The sequence below is a fragment of the Peromyscus eremicus genome, chromosome 9, assembly GCF_949786415.1.
Source record: "Peromyscus eremicus chromosome 9, PerEre_H2_v1, whole genome shotgun sequence".
NCBI classification, from domain to species: domain Eukaryota; kingdom Metazoa; phylum Chordata; class Mammalia; order Rodentia; family Cricetidae; genus Peromyscus; species Peromyscus eremicus.
In genome coordinates, this window is record NC_081425.1 from 9557793 (window position 1) to 9577343 (window position 19551).

A 19551-nucleotide genomic window follows, 5' to 3' on the forward strand; every position below is an offset into this window, starting at 1 on the left:
TATTTTCTTTCAGAGACAAGCCATCTGCATTCCGAAGTTCCAGCACACATTCCCATGTTATAGAACACTCCCTGTACTTTCCTTATTTATCTCATCTTTCTATATTACCAGTGCTTGCACTTTGCAAGGACAGGAACTTTAGGAATCTTGTGTGGCCTTTTATGACCTGCCCCATGTATGCACTGTGTCCATGTGGTAAACACCCATGGATGGAGTTAAATGGAAACTCTGTGAGGAAAGGGAGACAACTACATTGTTTGCTTTGCTAGTATATTGGGATATTTACTGCCCATTAATGCTACATGGTATATTAAAAAAAACACATATATTAGTATTATATAAGAACCCTAAATAAAGGTACAGTGCTGCTTGAGGATTCACTATGTAAAAACACAAACAATAGAGCAGTGGCCAAGATAAATAAAGTACCCTGCCCCTGAAGGAGCCTCCATTATAGGGAGGTGAACACAAAAAAATCAAGAAATAAATATATAACAAAACAAGCAATAGATAAGTAAAAGATATGTGATAGTAGCAAAACATAGTAATAAGTATACATATAGACATATGCTGCAGGTACTTGCTTTGGCAGTGCTTATACTGAATTTAGAATGATATGGAGAAGAGTAACAGGGCCCCTACACAAGAATGACATACAGATTTGTGAGGAATTACCTATTTTTAATACATACATACATACACATACACACACACACACACACACACACACACACACACACACACACACCCATACATACACAGACAAATGTAGAAGGTCAATATGATAAGGGTTCCAGGTAGGCTTTGAGGAGATGAAATTGACATGTGATCTGAATGAAGAGGAGGAGGACTCTGTCTGCCTGAAGTCAGCCCTTTCCTTCAGACGGTAGTAACATAAAGTTAGGAAGCAGAAGCTTGGCTGGTGTTTTTCAGGAAAATGAGTAAGGCTGGTGTGTGGCTGCGGGAGAGACTTGATTTAGATAGTTAAGGACCTTGTAATACCTGGCAAAGACTTGGATATTGCTGAAGGTAGGAAGTCCTTGTTCTGGAGCAGTGATGATGAGGAAGAACATGTGGTCAGTTGTGGCTAGTATTTGAGTTAGTGCTTCCTGAGTATGCTGATGAGATTCCTCTAAAGGATGAAGAGTCAATACAAGAGTTGCCTCAGAAAGGTCACCCTATGTTCAAGAATGAAACATAGAGTTATGGATCCAGAAAGGGGTAGATTTCTTTGAGTATGTGCCCAATAGTGGTATAGAGCTTTAGTTGGACATTTTTTTAGAGACTGCCAGCTCCTCAAAAATGAAACAGAGACTTATTATTGGTTATAAAGCTCAGTTGATAGCTTAGGCTTGTTACTAACTAGCTCTTACAACTTAAATTAATTCATTTTTATCAATCTACTTTCTGTCTCATGGCTTTACTACCTTTACTCTGTACTGTCCATTCTGCTCCTCTCCATCTGGCTGGTGATTTCCCCCTTCTTCTTCCCAGTGTCTTGTGTGCCTGGAAATCTTTCCTAGCTTATTGCCCATTCAGCTTTTTATTAAACCAAATAGAATGACACATCCTCACAGTATACAAAAAGATTATCCCACAACATAGATCCTATTGCTCAAGATAGCATACATATGAGTCATAGGCCATGGAAAAAATCAAACTGGTCCTCACCAAGAAGCAATATTCCTATTGGATAGCTTATACACTACCGTAAGATGCTATGCAGTTGTTTATTATCAAGCAATAAACATTTTAAACAAGTGATGGATATGATTTTGAGAGCAAGTAGACGCTTTCTTTTCTCTGGTTTTATGTTCATCAGTGAATCAGCAAATCTGTAATGTTTGTGAGCTGTTTCAGGAGACCACAGGAAGATGAAGAGCAGCAATTGACAGAAGTAGATGGTTTAGTGTTACACATGTCCTGTGTTGTAATATTTCCCATCCTTAACTTGTAGTTGATATCTGTTCTACCTATGACCTTGAAGTACAGCCCCTAGAGATGTAGCAGATAACTATTCTACCTATAACCTTGAAGTACCAGCCCCTGGGCCGTGGCCTCAGAGCTACCCTTAAGACTGGAGAGAGAGGCATGTAAAGTGCTCTCTCTTCTCTCCCTGTGGGCTTGGATGGTGTGGACTGACTTGGGCAGCAGGACAGCGTGGGTCAGTACCTCAACCTTTCAGGACCTTTTGAAGAGTTTCCTATTCTGTTCAGTGAGTTTCCTTTCCTAATAAATTCCTTTTACCCTTTAAGCAGACTCCTGTAAATTTCTCGTTATACCTGGCACCCAAGGTGGGGCAGGAACCCACGATTGAGATTCTCATGCCCTACCGACTGAGCTGGGCAAGTGGCTCAGTGGTAGAGCACCTGCCTAGCATTCATGAGACCCTGCATTCAATCTCCAGCACTTCAGTACAATGAAAAAATTAAAAATAAGGCTGGCAAGATGACTTAGCTGAGAAAGGTACTTGCAGCAGCAGGTTCCCGTGGTGTGCACCGTCTTGGCACCCATGCAGAAAGGAGTAACCGAGTAGCTCCAAGTAGGGAGTGCAAATCTTCCGAGGCCCCAGTATGGGTCTAGTGCCACTCCAGTGGGAGGGCTCAGCCACATGCAGCTAGCTCTGGACCGGGGAACACAGGGACAGGCTGGAAGGGGCCAAGGCGTGTCTGATGGAGCAGGGATTTCTGGCATCGGTGGGTGGGATGTAAGCTGCCGACAGCAGGTGAGGGTATAAGCTAGCCCACCTAGATAGCGGTCGTGGGGACAGCCCACCCACATGTGGGCACCAGGTATACGAAATCCATGGGATTCAAAGGGTAAAAGGAATTTATTAGGAAAGAAAACTCACTAAACAGAATACGAGAATCTTCAGAGGGTCCTGGAAGGTTGAGGTACTGACCCACGCTGTCCTGCCGCCGGTATCAGTCAGTCCACACCATCCAAGCCCACAAGGGAGAGAAGAGAGCACTCTGTGTGCCTCTCCGGTCTTAAGGGTAGCCCGAGGCCACACCCCATTGACTGGTACTTCAAGGATACAGGTAGAACAGCTACCAGCTACATCTCTAGGGGCTGTACTTCAAGGTCATAGGTAGAACAGATATCCACTACATTACCTGACTTATTCTTTTTATATTACATTACTCTCTCTCTAAAGACTTTTACTTTACTATTTTTAAATTATTTTTTTCTATGACTATCTATACCCATTTTCTTTTCTTTCTTCAGCACATAAGCACATTGTCAAGCATAGCCTACCAGTTCAGAGGTTTTTCTCAGGCTGGACCTGGCTTTGTGGCTTTGGGAAAATGTTGCAAAGGCCTTCTGTGCATCTGCAGACGTTTTCTATGTCTCTGCTTAGCACATGACACTGGCAGCTGGTTCTGCCTCTCTGGGCAGTGAACCTGGAGCCACATTTACCTGCTCCAGCTCTGGGAAGTTGCTGGGCAGAGCTGCAGTAGGTGTTTCTACCTAGTCTCCCACTGAATAGCATGCCAATTGCTCAAAGGCCCTACAGTTGAATATATGTGTCCCCACATTGGACACCAAATGGAATGGGTCTTTCTTTGAACTGCCAGCTCCTGAATAAAGACACAAAGACTTTATTAACTATGAAAGATTGGCCTTAGCTTAGGTTTGTTCCCAACTAGCTCTTACTACCTACGCTCTGCCATACGGCTCATTACCTCTCCTCGGTACAGTACGTCTGACTTCCTCTGTATCTCATTCGCGAATCCTCCATGCCTCAGATTCCTCCCAGAGTTCCTTTCTCTGTCTGGAAGTCCTACCTATCCTCTCCTGCCTAGCTATTGGCTGCTCAGCTCTTTATTAAACTAATTAGGAGGTGCCTTAGGCAGGCGAGGTAAAACAGCATCACGTCTTCACACAATGTGATCAAATATCCCATAACAGTGAAGTAAATTTGAAAGATCTGGAAAATCTTGACTAAAATTATGCATGAAAGTATGGCTATAGTGAAACATTGCCAGGAGAAGCAAACCCTGGAATCCATGCTTTTAAATAACAACTCATAACTCGTTGATAAATATCAGGGGCATGCTGGGACTTGGAAGAAATACCTGAAAATATCTAGAACAGCTCCAGGTTCCATGCATTATTCTAGTATATATCATTGGTAGGCAGAATTCCAAGATGGCCTTCAATATTTATGCACTGTGACAGTCACGGAACCTGCATGGGTTTGTGCTAGGTCCTCTGCATATATGTTATGGTTGTGTAGCTTGACGTTCTTGTTGAACTCATCACAGCGGGAGCAGGTGTGTCTCTGACTCTTTTGTCTGCTCTTCAGACACTTTTCCTCTCATTGATTTGCCTCTTTAACCTTGATATGAGGGTTTGTGCCTAGTCTTATTGTAACTTGTTATGTTGTGTTTGGTTGATATCCCTGGGAGGCCTGCTCTCTTCTGAAGAGAAATGGAAGAAGAGTGAATCTAGGGAAGAGGGGAGGTTGGGGAGACTGGGAGAAGTGGAGGGAGGGGAAACTGTGGATAGAATGTATTGTAGGCGAGAAGAATAAATAAAAAAAATATTTATGCTCTGGTATAGATGCATTGTCTCATCCCCGGGGATTATAACACAGCAGTACCCCTTATCAATGGCTTCATTTTATGCTGTCTTAACAACCCCTGGTCAACAAATATCAATTAGAAAATTCCAGAAATAAATAATCCATGACTTTTGAATTCTCTTCCATTCTGAGTAGTGTGGTTAATTCTTGCACCATTCTGTTCTGTCTTGCCTTGCTTACAAATCATAATTTTGTCCATTCATTACCCAGTATCTAAATCTTGGCCATTTCTATCATCAGGCTTCCCATCTTGATGTCAGTCCTTTTCTCTAACTTCCTTCCCGTGCAGCAGTCTCCTGGTTTTGCTTATTTCGGTCATGAAGAAACTGAAGTTAGGACTGGGGATGTAACTCAGTCCCAAGAGTTATTGCCTAGCATTCAGGATTTGATCCCCATCAGACCATTATACCAGATATAGTGATCCATGTCTGTAAGCCCTGCACTCAGGAGGTAAAGGCAGGAGGATCTGAAGTTTAAGATTATCCTGGGCCATATATAAAGAAACACACACACACACACACACACACACACACACACACACACACACACAGAGAGAGAGAGAGAGAGAGAGAGAGAGAGAGAGAGAGAGAGAGAGACAGAGAGAGACAAAGAGAGACAGAGAGAGAGAGACAGAGAGAGAGACAGAGACAGAGAGGAAGGAAGAAGGAAGAATTCTCATAGGGGTACAATTCCTTTTTCTTTCGATGCCAGAGCAAATGCGGGGAAGAAGCCGAGAACAAGACCTCTTGATTCAGCTCAGTGATTTTCCCACTGGACTGCTCAGAGTTTTCATGAAAGCTTTGGTGCTCTTTTCCTCTGCTTCCTGCCCTACCTCTCCATCCTTGCTGTTGTTACTTCTTGTCCCAAATCATCTGCTACGGGTAAACTAGTCCCACTTCCTCACAAATGGGCCAGGTTCATTTTCTTCCTCATGGATGGCTTCTCTTCTCCCTGGCCTTTCACGGATGTGGTGTCTGTATTTGCTAATCCTGCCTTTACGCCACCCTCCTTTCTCTGTACTTGGTCAGCTGTCCGTCTTTGCGGTCTTTATCAAAATGGATGATAACTAATCTTGGTTGTCAGCTTGATGCACCTGGGAAGAGGGCCCTGGGTTGAAGAACTGCCTCCATCTAACGGCCCGTGAGCACGTCCATAGGGAATATTCTGATTTGCTAATTGACATAGGAGGGTCTAGCCCACTGAGAGCAGTGTCATCCCTGGACAGGTAGACCTAGGCTGTATAAGAAAGGCAGCTGAGTGTGAGCCCAAGAAGAAGCCAGTAAGCAGCACTCCTCTGTGATTTCTACTTCAAGCACCCCCTGTGAGTTTCTGCCTTGGATTTCTTGGATGATGGGGCTATAACCTGTGAGATGAAATAAACCCTTTCCTCCCAAGTTGCTTTTTGCCAGAGTGTTTATCACAGCACCAGAAAGTAGAGTGGGACAAGAGAGACCTTCCTATTAGGTGAGTAATGCTTCCTGGGTACTTATCTTCTCTTTCCAGGTTTTAAACATTCTCAGATGATCCATTCTGAGACGATTACACATCCCTGGGTGATTGCTTTGGTTTCTGGTGCATTTTTAGCCGGAATGCCTTGTACAGCATGAATAAATAATACATTGAGTTAAACTCATATTAGTCTTCGGCACTGTTTATATTTTAAATCCACTGACATGTATTGAAGGCCTAATTAGCCAGGAAGACAAAAGGTGAGTTAGTGTCAATCTTTGTCTTCAAAAGCAGTTCTCTTTCTAATGGAGGATCCAGGCAGGTACATTATTCTGAAGCAATATGATAAACACACTGTGTAAGGAGGTTGGGGGACAGGATACTCCTGTTACCAATGCAACAATTAGCAGAGGCAGAGTGTCACTGCTACACTTGATATTAGCTAGTTCTCCAGATGAGGCAGGTGGTTCCTACAGGAATTTTACAGATGCATGTTACCTTAGTTCCAGGCTCCACCCAGGTGGACACACTTAGATAATCAAAAGCGGTGCAGCCAAAGCATGTTCTAGAGGACTTTCCAAGAGCATAGATTCCATTATTCTGGGTAAATAACCATCTGATTAGATGCTCTAGTGTATTTTTATTTGAAAAGTGCTCTGACCATGGGCCAGTTAATTAAAAAAAGCTATTTTCAACCTGTTCTTTTTCTTTCACTTCAAACAAATATGACCTTACCATATTGTGAACAACTTAAATTTTAGAATACTGGCCCTTCAAAAGCATTTTGTAGCTTAATTATAATACATTCTGTTGCTTTGACAATAGCTACAAATGAAAACAAATCTTTCCCACATAATGTTCTCTAAAAACCACAGGAAACAGAAGGACTAAAAAGTCCAGTTGACAAATTACAATCAGTCTGCATCAGGATACTTCAGAACATTATTTGAATCACTGAAATGTAAAGGTGCTTTGTTGGATTTTAAACGGAATACTTGGATTCCTACCCAGTTGCAATAACACAGTGTAGCATTGTTAGTTCTGATTCAAGTGCATCTGATCAAAGGGTTATTGAATATTTCTTGTCTCTCTGCCAAGTCTGGATGTCTTCTCTCTGACTGCGATATTTGGATCCTGTTGCTGTTCATTAATGCTTATCTTACATTCCATTCACAATCATTATCTACCTCTCTCTGTAATTAGCTAATTATATTTCAAGATAATTAGTTTAATGAAAGTGTGGAAAGTATGTGGTAAGAATCTAAGTGATATTGTCATGACCTCTACATATAGGTGAAGGGGGAAATAAGACATACAAACAACAGAAAAGCGAGGAACCCTTATTAAATTATATGTATTCAAAGGATTGTATGTACTTTACTGAATTATATCAAGTGATAGCATCCTTTTGGGTTCTGTTGGTCATGAGGAGTACATATGTGATATGGGGTGTTAGAAAAGGAGAATTATCCAAAGAGCTGTGTCAGCCTTTCAGTCTCTATGGCTGCATTGCTTGTTACTACTTGTCATGTTTATGGATTCCTTAGATACCAAAAATAAGTAAAATAATATTAGATGAACACAATAGCCTTTTTTTTTTTTTTTTTTTTTTTTTTTTGGGTTTTTCGAGACAGGGTTTCTCTGTGTAGCTTTGGAGCCTGTCCTGGAACTCACTCTGTAGCCCAGGCTGGCCTTGAACTCACAGAGATCCATCTGCCTCTGCCTCCCAAGTGCTGGGATTAAAGGTGTGCGCCACCACCACCCGGCTCACAATAGCTTTATTAGTAGAAAGAGATACATCTATTCTTGCAGTCCTTTTCCATTTTTACAAAAAAGGACACAGTTAAGGTGAAGGAAGCAGGCAAAGGCACCTTGCCCTAAGTACTGCCATTTTGATTTTAGGCTTCATTTTACACATAAGAAGAAACAAAGTTCAAGTTCACTTGGGGACTGTTCAGAAGCTAACCAACTTCCTCTCTAAGCAACAATCCCCAAACATAATGCCTATTCCTGACAACAAAACCTAACTATTATGGAATACTAATTTAAGACGTGTTGTTATTGGTTGTTTTTGCTCTTTTGGGGGGCCCGCCACCCAGCTCTCAAATAAATCACACACAAGCTTATTTTTAATTAAAAATGCCTGGCCTTAGCTTGGCTTGTTTCTAGCCAGCTTTTCTTAAATTATCCTGTCTACCTTTTGCCTGTGGGCTTTTACCTTTCTCTATTTCTGTATGTCTTTTCTCTCCTTCTCATTCTGTGTCTGGCAGTAAGGCTGCGTGGCTGGATGGCTGGGTGGCTGACCCCTTCTTTTCTTCTCTCCTTGTTCTCTTGCACTTTCTTTCACTCCTCAGATTTTTCCTGCTCTTCATTCTCTCTGCCTGCCAGCCCCACCTATCCTTTCTCCTGCCTCACGATTGGCCATTCAGCTCTTTATTAGACCTGTTTTAGACAGGCAAAGTAACACAGCTTCACAGAGTTAAACAAATGCAACAGAAAAGAATGCAATACATCTTTGCATCATTAAACAAATGTTCCAGAGTATAAACAAATGTGATATACCTTAAAATAATATTCTACAACAGGTTACATTTGTTATACTGTGGAATATTTATTTAATGATGCATTCTTTTATGTTGCATTTGTTTAACTGTAGTTAGAGGTTTTTTTGGTCTTTTCTGGCCCACAGTCAGGAAAAATCTCTCTCACCCACCAGTCCCACAGTCACTCAGACCCAACCAAATAAACAAACTGAGACTTGTATTGCTTACAAACTGTATGGCTGTGGCAGGCTTCTTGTTATCTAGTTCTTCTATATGAAATTAACCCATTTCTATTAGTCTATACTTTGCCATGTGGCTCGTGGCTTACCGGTACCTTACATTTCACTTGTCATGGCAGTGGCTGGCAACGTCTCTCTGCCTTAGCCTTCCACTTCCCAGAATTCTCTTCTCTGCTTGTCCCGCCTGTACTTCCTGCCTGGCTACTGGCCAATCAGCATTTTATTTATACAGAGCAATATCCACACCACTTCCCCTTTTCTTTTATTTCCCAAAAGGAAGGTTTTAACTTTCACATAGTAAAATTACATATAACAAAACAACTATCAAACAAGAATTACAGTTACAATATCTAGTCTATTTACAATATCTAGTCTATTTGTATTTGGCAAAATTAAAGAAGATATCCTATCTATCCTATATTTGTGGGTCTAAGGTTTCATATTTAACTTATCTTTTATCATAACTAAGGAAAATTATAACTATCTAGTCTTTAACTACATCAAAGACCTTAGAAGGATGTAATATTACCTGAGAAATGGGAGAAGGGTGCAAGCAACTTTTGGGAGTCTTGTGAGAGTAGACAGAGACAGCTAGCAGCCTGACAGTCATCCAAAGTTCCTCTGTAAAGTTGGGGCATCTGTCTTTAGCCCACAGGCCTAGAGTCTCTCAGTCACTTTTTTTTTTTGTTTTCTGTAGAATGTCTGGCAGTTTGCTCTGTTAAGCAGGAACCTGAAGGACCATTTTGCCAAGCAAAGATCAGTGATTATCTTCCCATGGGTCCTGCATGTCCAGTTGACCAAGCAGTTCAGGCAAGAACAGTTTCTTGCTCAAATGGCTATTTTTGCCAAGGTGAAGATAAACTCCATATGGAGTGTCTTCGATGCCCATCCTCCTCTCTGAAGTAAATTGGGGCTGCCAGGAACAGACATGTCTCACTGTCCAGAAAGTCTAAATTTTTAAAACATTTTAAATGCCATATTCTGTAGGTCTTTGAAGTGTTTGAAGATTACCTAATTGAATTGTATCTACGTATACCTAGAAAACTTAACTAACATGGCTACAAGTGTGATTATCATAGATGACTAATTATTAATCTATTTCTTAATTATCCATTACAATTTTAAATGAGCTGTACAAATACAATACCTTAAATGAGAAAATATATATATATATATATATATATTATAACAAAAGTAATTTTAAACTTGTATCAATAAACTAAAATCCATAGCAATGTAAAACATTTTAAACAAGTTGCTCTTTAAAAGCAGATTCAATAATCTATCTTTTATCCTATCATATCTATATTTGTAAAACTGCATTACTTTGCCTGCCTAAAACACCTGATTGGTCTAATAAAGAGCTGAATGGTCAATAGCCAGGCAGGAGAAGAATAGGCATGGTTGCCAGGTAGAGAGAACAAATAGGAAGAGAAATCTCACCTTGAAAGAATGAGCAAGAAAAGAAGGAGAGGAGGATGCCAGGAGCCATTCACCCAGCCACCCAGCAATCTATAAAGTAAGAAGGAAAGAAAGATATATAGTAAGTCTCCATGTGGGTGGTGGGCCCACAAAGAGTAAAAAACAAAAACAAAAACAAAACAAACAAACAAAAAATGACTACATTTTGGCATCCAATGTGGGGCCTGAATTTCCACATAGGGTCTGAGAAAGTGAAAAACATCTATTACAGTGAAGGGCACTGGCATTCCAGAGCTGGGGGGTGGAATGTAGTTCTTACTGGTTCTCCAAACCAGCTTGCAAAGTTTACCCTGGGCTCTCAAAGACATGAGATATGCAAGGAGTCAGCTGCCAAAGATGTGGCAGAGTTCCTAGCCACACTCCTTAGCAGTTTAAAGGCTCATGTGGTCAAAAAAGATTTGAGATATGCAGTAAAAATGGTCAAACAGAAAAACCTCTAAAAAGGTTCCAGTGTGTTTAAAAATGTTCGTAGGCTTAAGAAAGAAAAGAGAAAGGATATAGACAGACATAGAAAATAGTTTAAAAATAATGTAGTCTTTAGAGAGAGAGTAAAACTAGTATAAAAGAAAAAAAGCCACATAATGATGGAAAATACACAGGGAGTCTGCATCCTATATAGTTTTGTGTTGATTTTGAATTTTTTTTTTTGATTTCTGATAAGCAAACAACAGCTGCTAATTGACATAGGCTTGAATAAGGGACTGCTGAAATAATCAGCCTATATACTTTAGAAATGCCTTAACTTTAAAATGGAAGTAAAAAATGTATTTGTCAAATGGAAGTCAAAAATGCTTTGGGGGAAGAGGGTATGCTTTTATTTCCACAGGAAATGCAAGGCTGTGGATTCCTTTAGGATTAATATGGATCAGATTTGATCAGCAGAGACCTCCTGAATCTTGACAGGTAATATATATCACAAAGGTTATAGCTGGTCTTTCTAGGACTTGGTCATTATCTCAATTTTCTCAGGGATCCCTAAAGATGCCTTCACCCACAGACAACAGGAAGCAGTCTAGAGAAGATGATGCCCATATTCCTAAGAAGTAGGGTGTATGGTTGTTGGTTATCTGGTGGGTTATGGGTGTTATCATTTAGGGGAATATTGGAATATAGGATAAAAAACAATTATTAATCTCAGATATTTTGCATTGGCATGGACTTGGTACATTTATACAAATTTAAAGTTATTTTTGTTATATTGTATGTATGTATCTACTCTTGTTTGGGGTATTGTGCTTATGCAGCTCATTTAAAAATGCAATGTATAATTATAAAATGAAGTTAGTAGTTAATCTATAATAATCAAACTTGAAGTCATATTAGGTATGTTTTCAAGGTTACACAGGTATATTTTAGACATATAGATGATTTTCAAACACTTCGAAGACCTACAGAATATGGCAATTAAGATGTTTAATAACCTAAGGTTTTTTCATGACGTGAGACACATCTGCTCCTGGCAGCACCAATTGACTTTGCAAAAGGATCATGGGCATTGAATAAATTCCATATGGAGTTCGCTTTCAATGTGGAAAGGCTAGTCATTTGGGCAAGAAACTGGTCTTGCCTTGACTGCTGACAGTGTCCTGTACAGATTAGATAAGCGGGGCACAGGAACAAGATTGTTGATCTTTGCCAAGTCAAGGCAGAATAATCCTTTGAGATTCCTGCTTCACAGGAGAGTCTGCCAGATCCTCTGCAGGACACACAGGAAAGTTACTGATGCACTTTGCAAATACAAGGCAGGACAGTCCTTCAAATTTCCTGCTTCACTGAAAAGTCTTTCAGACAGTCTAGACCTGTAGACTGAAGATGGATGCCCCAATACTGCAGAGGAACTTTGGGTGACTATCCAGGCAGGCGAATGTCTCTGTTGTTAAGTAATATTACATCCTTGTGGGGTCTTTGATGGAGTTAAAGATAGAGTTATAATTCTACTGAGTTATGATACAAAGGAAATTTGGCATAAAATTTGGACTCACTAAGATAAGATAAATAATGAAGTATTTTCTCTAAGTTTGCTAAATAAAAATGGACTGAATACTGCAAATGTAATTCTTACTTGAAAACTGTTTTAGTTGTATATAGTTTTACTTTTCATTTTCATTTTATTTACACAAAAATGGGGAAAGTTGTGGAATTATTTAAGATGTGTTACATTTGTTTATGCTGAGAATTATTTGTTTAATGATGCAAAGATGTGTTGCATTCTTTTTGTTGCATTTGTTTAACTCTGTGAAGCTATGTTACTTTGCCTGCCTAAAACACTTGATTGGTCTAATAAAGAGCCAAATGGCCAATAGCTAGGCAGGAGAGGGATAGGTGGGGCTGCCAGGCCAAGAAAATAAATAGGAGAAATCTCATCTCAAAAGTATGAGCGAGAAAAGGAGAAGGAGAGGATGATCTCAGAGGCCATTCACCCAGTCACCCAGCCGGCCATGGAGTATGAAGTGAAGAAAGTTATATAGGATATAAGATAAAAAGGCCAGAGACAAAATGCAGTTAAAGACAAACAGAATAATTTAAGTTAGAAAAGCTGGCTAGCAGCAAGCCAATCTAAGGCTGGTCATTCATCAGTATTGATTTGGGAGCTGGGTGATAGGCTCACAAAGAGAAAAACAAAAAACAAATGAACAAACAAAACCAACTAAACCTAACAACAAAAAGAGCAAGTGAATCTAATTGGTTGGGCATTTTGTGTCTGTTGACAATGATGGAACATGATAGGGAAAGGCCCTAGTCCTTGACTCCTGATTGGTGAAAAATGTAATTGTAACTTGGCACAGGTGTGTTTATGGTTTTGTGCTTATAAAGCCCGCTTCTGCCCCAGCTTGGGGCTGCTAGGAAAAGCAAGGCTCCTGAGTCTTTGTCATGCAGCTCTGAGGGATCAGTGGCCTGCTTATGTGGTGACTTATTAAAGTCTTTGGAATCCGAAAGTTTTGCCTCTCTCCTTCCTCATGGTTCATAAAAGACTAGGTGTAATATTGGTGAACCTAAAACTACTTATGCATTTTCTAGTGTTCTATTTACCTCTACACATGTATGTCTGTCTTCTTATGTATACATATGTATTTGAACATTGTACTTTTCTAGTTGTTATGGAAGAAAATGTGCATTAGATGTGCATTCTATCATCGGAGAAGCTACTACTCTTACTTCTTAATGCTAGCCATAATACTGGGTCTCTTCATCTTCCAACTCGAAAGAGTGCCATAGCCCAAAAGCTTCTTGTGTTATTCTGCAGTCTAACATCCTCTCACTTCCTGGATACTGTTCTCGGTGGGCTAGCACAACTGAGATACTGTAGCAGGTCTGTTCCTGAGAGACATGACTCCTAGGTGGCTCAGGGAACCCCAAGTTTGCGATGCTTCCTCTGACTATGCCATAGTTTACATGTCCGTTCTTCCTTTGGTATCAGATTTACGTTGCTTTTGGAGAATTCTCCAGCCTTCTCCAGCTAGCTTTTTTTCTTTTTTTCCATTTCAAGCATTTCTTCTCATAAAAACGTTTTCATGTTCTGTATTCTTTTAACAACTTACTCTTGGGGAACCCAAAGTAACATGCTGGAAGATAAAACCAAATGTATGGAGCGAAATTGCAAACAATTTCATCTGGAAGTAAAAACACAGGTGCAGAGAGCAACTTATTTGAAGAGGTCCCACAAATGGCATAATGTATTTGACTCAGATAACTGAGGGACTAATTAACAATTAGAATTCATAACATGCTTGGAGAACAATAGATGTGCTAATTAAATGGAGCACAGAGGAACTAAAGATATGCTTTAAAAGTACATTGAGCAGGGCGGTGGTGGCACATGCCTTTAATTCCAGGACGCAGGAGGCTGAGGCGGAGGAATCTCTTTGAGTTCAATGTCAGCCTGGTCTACAGATCCAGTTCCAGGACAGCCAGGGCTACACAGAGAGAAATCCTGTCTGGAAAAACAAAAATCTGAAAAGTTTATTGATATTAGATTATAGAAGATGATGGAAATAGTGATAATAAAGAGTTTTACTTGTCTTTTATTCTCTATGTTCTTTGTGAAAAATGATGGTCTTCAAGGATTTGAGAAACCTGGCAGCAGCTGATGCTTCTGTCTGGGGTTTCTAGAGTATGACTAGAAGCCTTAACATTGGGGCATGGGATCCTAAGTCTTCATAACTTCCTGGTGAGCTGAAGGATAGTGCATGCATATACAACAGAGACTGATTCTGAAGCCTGGGTCACAGCTCTGTATTCTGGCTTCTGGAACTGGTTTAAAAATCATCATTAGGATTTGGAAGTTGCAAAGCTGGGTTTTATTGTTGTTGTTTGCTTTGTTTTTTCCACTTAATTCAGGTTTTGTTTACCAGTGATAGTGCTTTAAAACAAAATCAGAAATTTAACATCAGAACCTAAATTCATGGCTTGTGAATTGTCAGGGTTTTTTTTTTTCTAGATTTTTATTTCATTGAACACAAAGATGGCAAGAAGTAGCAACTTGTTTAGAGATCTCAAGAGTTCATCAGTGCAGTATAGGCTCAAATCTACCTATTCCATGTTTCAAACTGACAGTACTGAATAAGGTTTGCATCCTCTTAACTGTGGGATCACAATCTGAACTTATACCTTAGGTTTTTAGAGCTCGTTCAACCAGTATTAAAAACTTAAAACATCTTAGCCAGTGTGGCTGTGCACTAAGACAATTGTTTGTGTGTGTGAATTAGAACACAGGAAAGAGATTATATTCCAAGGGAAATTTTAGGAGGACTCTTCTTGTTTGATCAGGACATCAGAAGATTAAATAGGTCAGGCTGGTCAGTAACTTCCATGTGATTAATTCAGAGGTCAGTAGCTGTAGATTCTTGTTTAAGGGAATAACCTGAGTCCTGCATTTTCCCACAGGCAGTGAGGAAGATCAGGGCTTACATGAGAAAATATACAACACAAAGAAACCTGCTGCGTGTCTCCATATTAGATGAACTTTGGTCTTGGCTATACAAGGACCTGTATAATCTCTCCCCAAAGGCCCCAGAGCTTTTGTTGAAAGGTCCCAGGACCTAACCATTCTGCACCCCAAATAATGGAGCTCACTCCCATTTTAATTCCTTAGTCATTGCTCCTATTTTGCAGATCTATAGTTTGCAGATCAGGAAAATTTTCTATGAAATACTGGGTAATAAACCAATGTTAAGGGCCATCTGATCTTTGTGAGTTCTGTTTATCTTGGCCATTGTAGTTGGAGAACATTTGTAGATACATAACAAATGAGCATGGTTGTATTCTAATACAACTTTATTTACAAAAAATAGGTGGAAGATGGGATTGTCCAACAAATGTAGTTTTCTCATAGTGGCACAGAACATAAGGAAAGAGACACAACAATCTCTGCCTTCTTTCAACCTACAACAAATGCTTCAGCATGCTGGGGAAGTATCAGAACTCCAACCACCAGCCCACACAGTCCAGATCTTTCTTGAGTTAAAGTGTAAGTTTTTTCATGCGTTTTCCACTGAGAATGCTTGCCTTATGTCTCCCTGATGCACTGTGACCTTTTCATCAATTTTGCCCTTGCTGAGATGCCATAGTTTTTTACCTTAAAAAAAAATATGCTTCTCTCCTGTGAACACATCCCCTTTTCTATCCTTCACAATCAAAGGAGACATCTAGAATAAGGTTGTCAGCCATTGACTTTCTCATACCCATGGGACTCAGCTTTACCTCAACTATTCACTCCTCAAACCTCCAGTTAACAACATCCTCTGACACATCTAATATTATTATTCCCAAATCTTTATCTGTATTCCTGACAAGAATCTGAGTGCATCCTTCCTTTTAACTGATATCCAGTCAGAGAGCTTGGAAACAAAGCAAACTTAATACTTCGAAAGAGAATCCACTGTTTCCCTGCCCAAATCTGCCGCCTGGCCGTCTTGCTTCCTCAGAACATGATGCTATTTGAGCATGCACTTCTGTCCCAAGCCCGTTCTCTTCTGATCTTAGTCACCTTGTGCTAGCTGTTAAAACCTGCTCTCACTCTTGCCTTCTCTTCCTCTGCTGTCAGACTACCTGCCTCGATCACTCTCCTGAATCACACAAGTGATTGACAGCCATCTGCTAGCTCTGATTCCTATTCATAGTCTACACATAGCAGTAGCCGGAATGAGCTTGTGAAGCATAAAGCAGATCACTCCTCCACTGTAATCCTCTGATCTGGAAAAAAAAAAAAAAAAAAAAAAAAAAAAAAAGCCTATTCTCTCTCCGACTGCTCACAGTATGGCTGACATCACTTGGATTTCATTCCTATAATTCTTCTTGTTCACATTCCACAGTGCTGAGGGCCTTCTTTCCATCCCGAGCTCATGCCCATCTGAGTGCATCGGTCCCTGCTCTGTTAGCTCTTGGAGCTGATCATGCTCTTTATGCTTCAAAGCTAAAAGTTTCTTGTCATTCATGTTGCAATTGAAATAACGTCCCTTCGGAACGCTGGTGACTGACAATCAAGTAGCCTCCCTGTCGCTCTGTCTCAGCACATTATGAATTCTCTTCGTGGTATTGATCATTATCTTCATTATTTGATTTATCTGGTGTCTTTGATATGATGTGAGCTTCAGCAGAACGAGGGTTATCTGCTTATTTGACTACTTTAGTCCTTTAGTCAATTGATTACCGGCTCCTTCTAGTTTTCGACTCCATTTCAGTCATAAATTAGCTTACTCATTATTTCAGCAGCTTTCCTGACCATTTCTCTTGCCTGCTTCCTCCCATTCCGGCGAGTCATCAGCCCAGATGAGTCTAGCTTCTACTCTCTCTGTGCGGTATTTGTCCTGATAAGACTTGCTGGGTAAGATTACACAACCAAGAAGATCAGCACCATTAGTAATTCGTAGTCATCAGCTCACCTGGGCTCTCAACACTGCTGGATAATCTTAATATAGTTCCCAGTCGGCTCGTGCTCCTCTGCTCCACAGTTACGACAAATCTCCACCCCCTCACTCTCAGCAAATAATCTCACTCCTACTTCGTTAAAAACAAGAAGTTCTAAGGTAGATGCTCTTTTAACTCTTCCCTACTAAGCCTCCAAATCTTCCTTTCTTTTTAACTGTCCCCCACACCAGCAGTGATGCCCCTTTGTTTCATGAGGCTGTGCCCTCTGTCCATTTGTTGGGGCACCATGGAGGCCCCACATTGAGACCTTGTGCTGTTAGTTGTTTTCTACCCTGTGCTGAAACTTTTTTTCTTATTGATTCTTTCTTATTTATTATTATTGCAAAGTCAAATAATTTTCAATTCCTAACATCAATCTGTCTCTTTTTCTTCTTCCTCTTCCCCTTCTTCCTGTTTTCCCCTTCTCTGCTCTTCTTTCCTCTCCCTTCTTACCCTCCATTCTTTTCTCCTCTATTCTCTTTTATGTCTTGGCTTTTCTAGTAGATTTCTTAATCTGACACATTGTCATTCTGCTCCTCACCCCACTCCATTCCACGTCATCTGGTTTGATTATTTGTATATTTGTTTATTTTTAGGACAGTTCTGCACATTGGCCTTTAAGCTACCTTAGGACTCATACAAGACCAATGTCTCACCACATTCTGATCTTTATGTTTTCTTGTTCCCATCATTATTGTGATCATTTGTTTAACTTTGGTCTTAGCTACTATTGTATTGCTATGGAGAGACACCATGACCAAGGCAACTTGAAGAAAAAGCACTTAATTAGGGGGTTTGCATATACTTCCAGAATGTTAACCCATGATTATCTTGGTGGGAAGGAAGCCTGGTGGCAGGCAGGAAGGCATGGGGCTGGAGAAGTAGCTAAGAGAAACCTGCAACAGAAAGACAAGGACACATTTTCTAATTCTTCCAAAGCAGTTCCATGGACTGGACTAAGGACTAAGCATTCAAATATATGAGCTTAGGCTGGGCGGGGGGGGGGGGGGGGGGGGTTTGGGGAGGGCATTCAAACCACCACAATATCTATCTTCCTGAAGTATTGAAAGCTCTGTGAGAGGAGGGAAGGAGCCATGAGTATCTCATTCACTGTCATACATAAGTATCTAGCTCGGTGCCTGACCCAGCTTGACATTACTCAGTGACCATTTGTTGAGTGGATGACTAAGAAGGAGGACAAAGGGAGAAGGAAGACTGAAAGAGGAAGAGGAGGAGTGGGAGGAGGGGGAGGAGAAGAGACGACAAAAGAAAGGAAAGGAGCACATCTCAAAAACACACTTTGGGTCCTTACCAGAAATAATACTGTTGTTATTTGGACCTTTAGCTCCCAAATTATAATCTAAATAATTCCATTTCTTTCTTATAAGTTACCTTATGGTGATATTTTATTTGTGCTGAAATGTGATTTTATTTGTATGTTAATAAATAAAGTTTGTCTGGGGATCAGAGGTCATAGTGAACCAGGAACAGCAGTTAGGCGGTGGTAACACATGCCCTTAATCTGATCACATGGCAGGCAGAGTCTCTGTGTGGTCAAGGATACAGCCAAGCGTGGTGAGATGAGCCTTTAATCCCAGTACCAACCATAGAGACCTGGAGGCCTGTATAGACAGGCAGTGATGAGGAAGTTATGTGGCTGGGTTTAGAGCCAATAAGAAGGCAGAACAGAAAGGCAATAAAAACACAAGTCAAGCAGGAAGAAAACTCCTTCTCTGGGGAAGCAATTGCAGCGAGGTGCTAAGATAAGGTAGTCGTGACTCTCTGATCTCTTTGGCTATTTACCTCTGTTTAAAAAAAAAAAAAAAAAAGACATACTTTGAGGTTGGAAAGAAAATGACCCCCAAAGGGAGTGGCACTTTTAGAAGTTGTGTGGCCTTGTTGGAGGAAGTGTGTCACTGTGGGGGTGGGCTTTAAGCTCTCCTATGTTCACAATACTGTCTGGTGTGTTAGACTGCTTGCTGTTGCCTGCATATCAACATGTAGCAGCTGCCTCTCCAGCACCACGTCTGCCTGCACACCTCCATGTCCCGCCATGATGATAATGGACTGAACCTCTGAAACTGTAAGCCAGCCCCTCAATTAAATGTTTTCCATTATAAGAGCTGCCATTGTTATGGTGTCACTTCACAGCAATAGAAACCCTAACTAAGACACTGACTGTAAAGCCTGCAGCAGACTTGGTTTTTACTCAGGTGGACCTGGCTTTCAGTAGGTGGGAGAGAGGCCTTCTTCCACCAGGAAGGTGTTGTAGTTTCATAAAATGCGTTATCTGTGTGGGCGTTCATCAGCATCCTGATGAGGTTCGTCAAACACTGGCTTCTTC

The 19551-nt window shown here is 40.6% G+C and overlaps 1 non-coding gene across 1 annotated transcript; it reads left to right on the forward strand.

Annotated features, from left to right (window-relative positions):
• Positions 1–576: 576 nt before the first annotated feature.
• On the forward strand, positions 577–683 carry LOC131920244 (U6 spliceosomal RNA). The gene has a single exon (XR_009381588.1). It is a non-coding gene; the product is annotated as a U6 spliceosomal RNA (small nuclear RNA).
• The last annotated feature ends 18868 nt before the right edge of the window (positions 684–19551 follow it).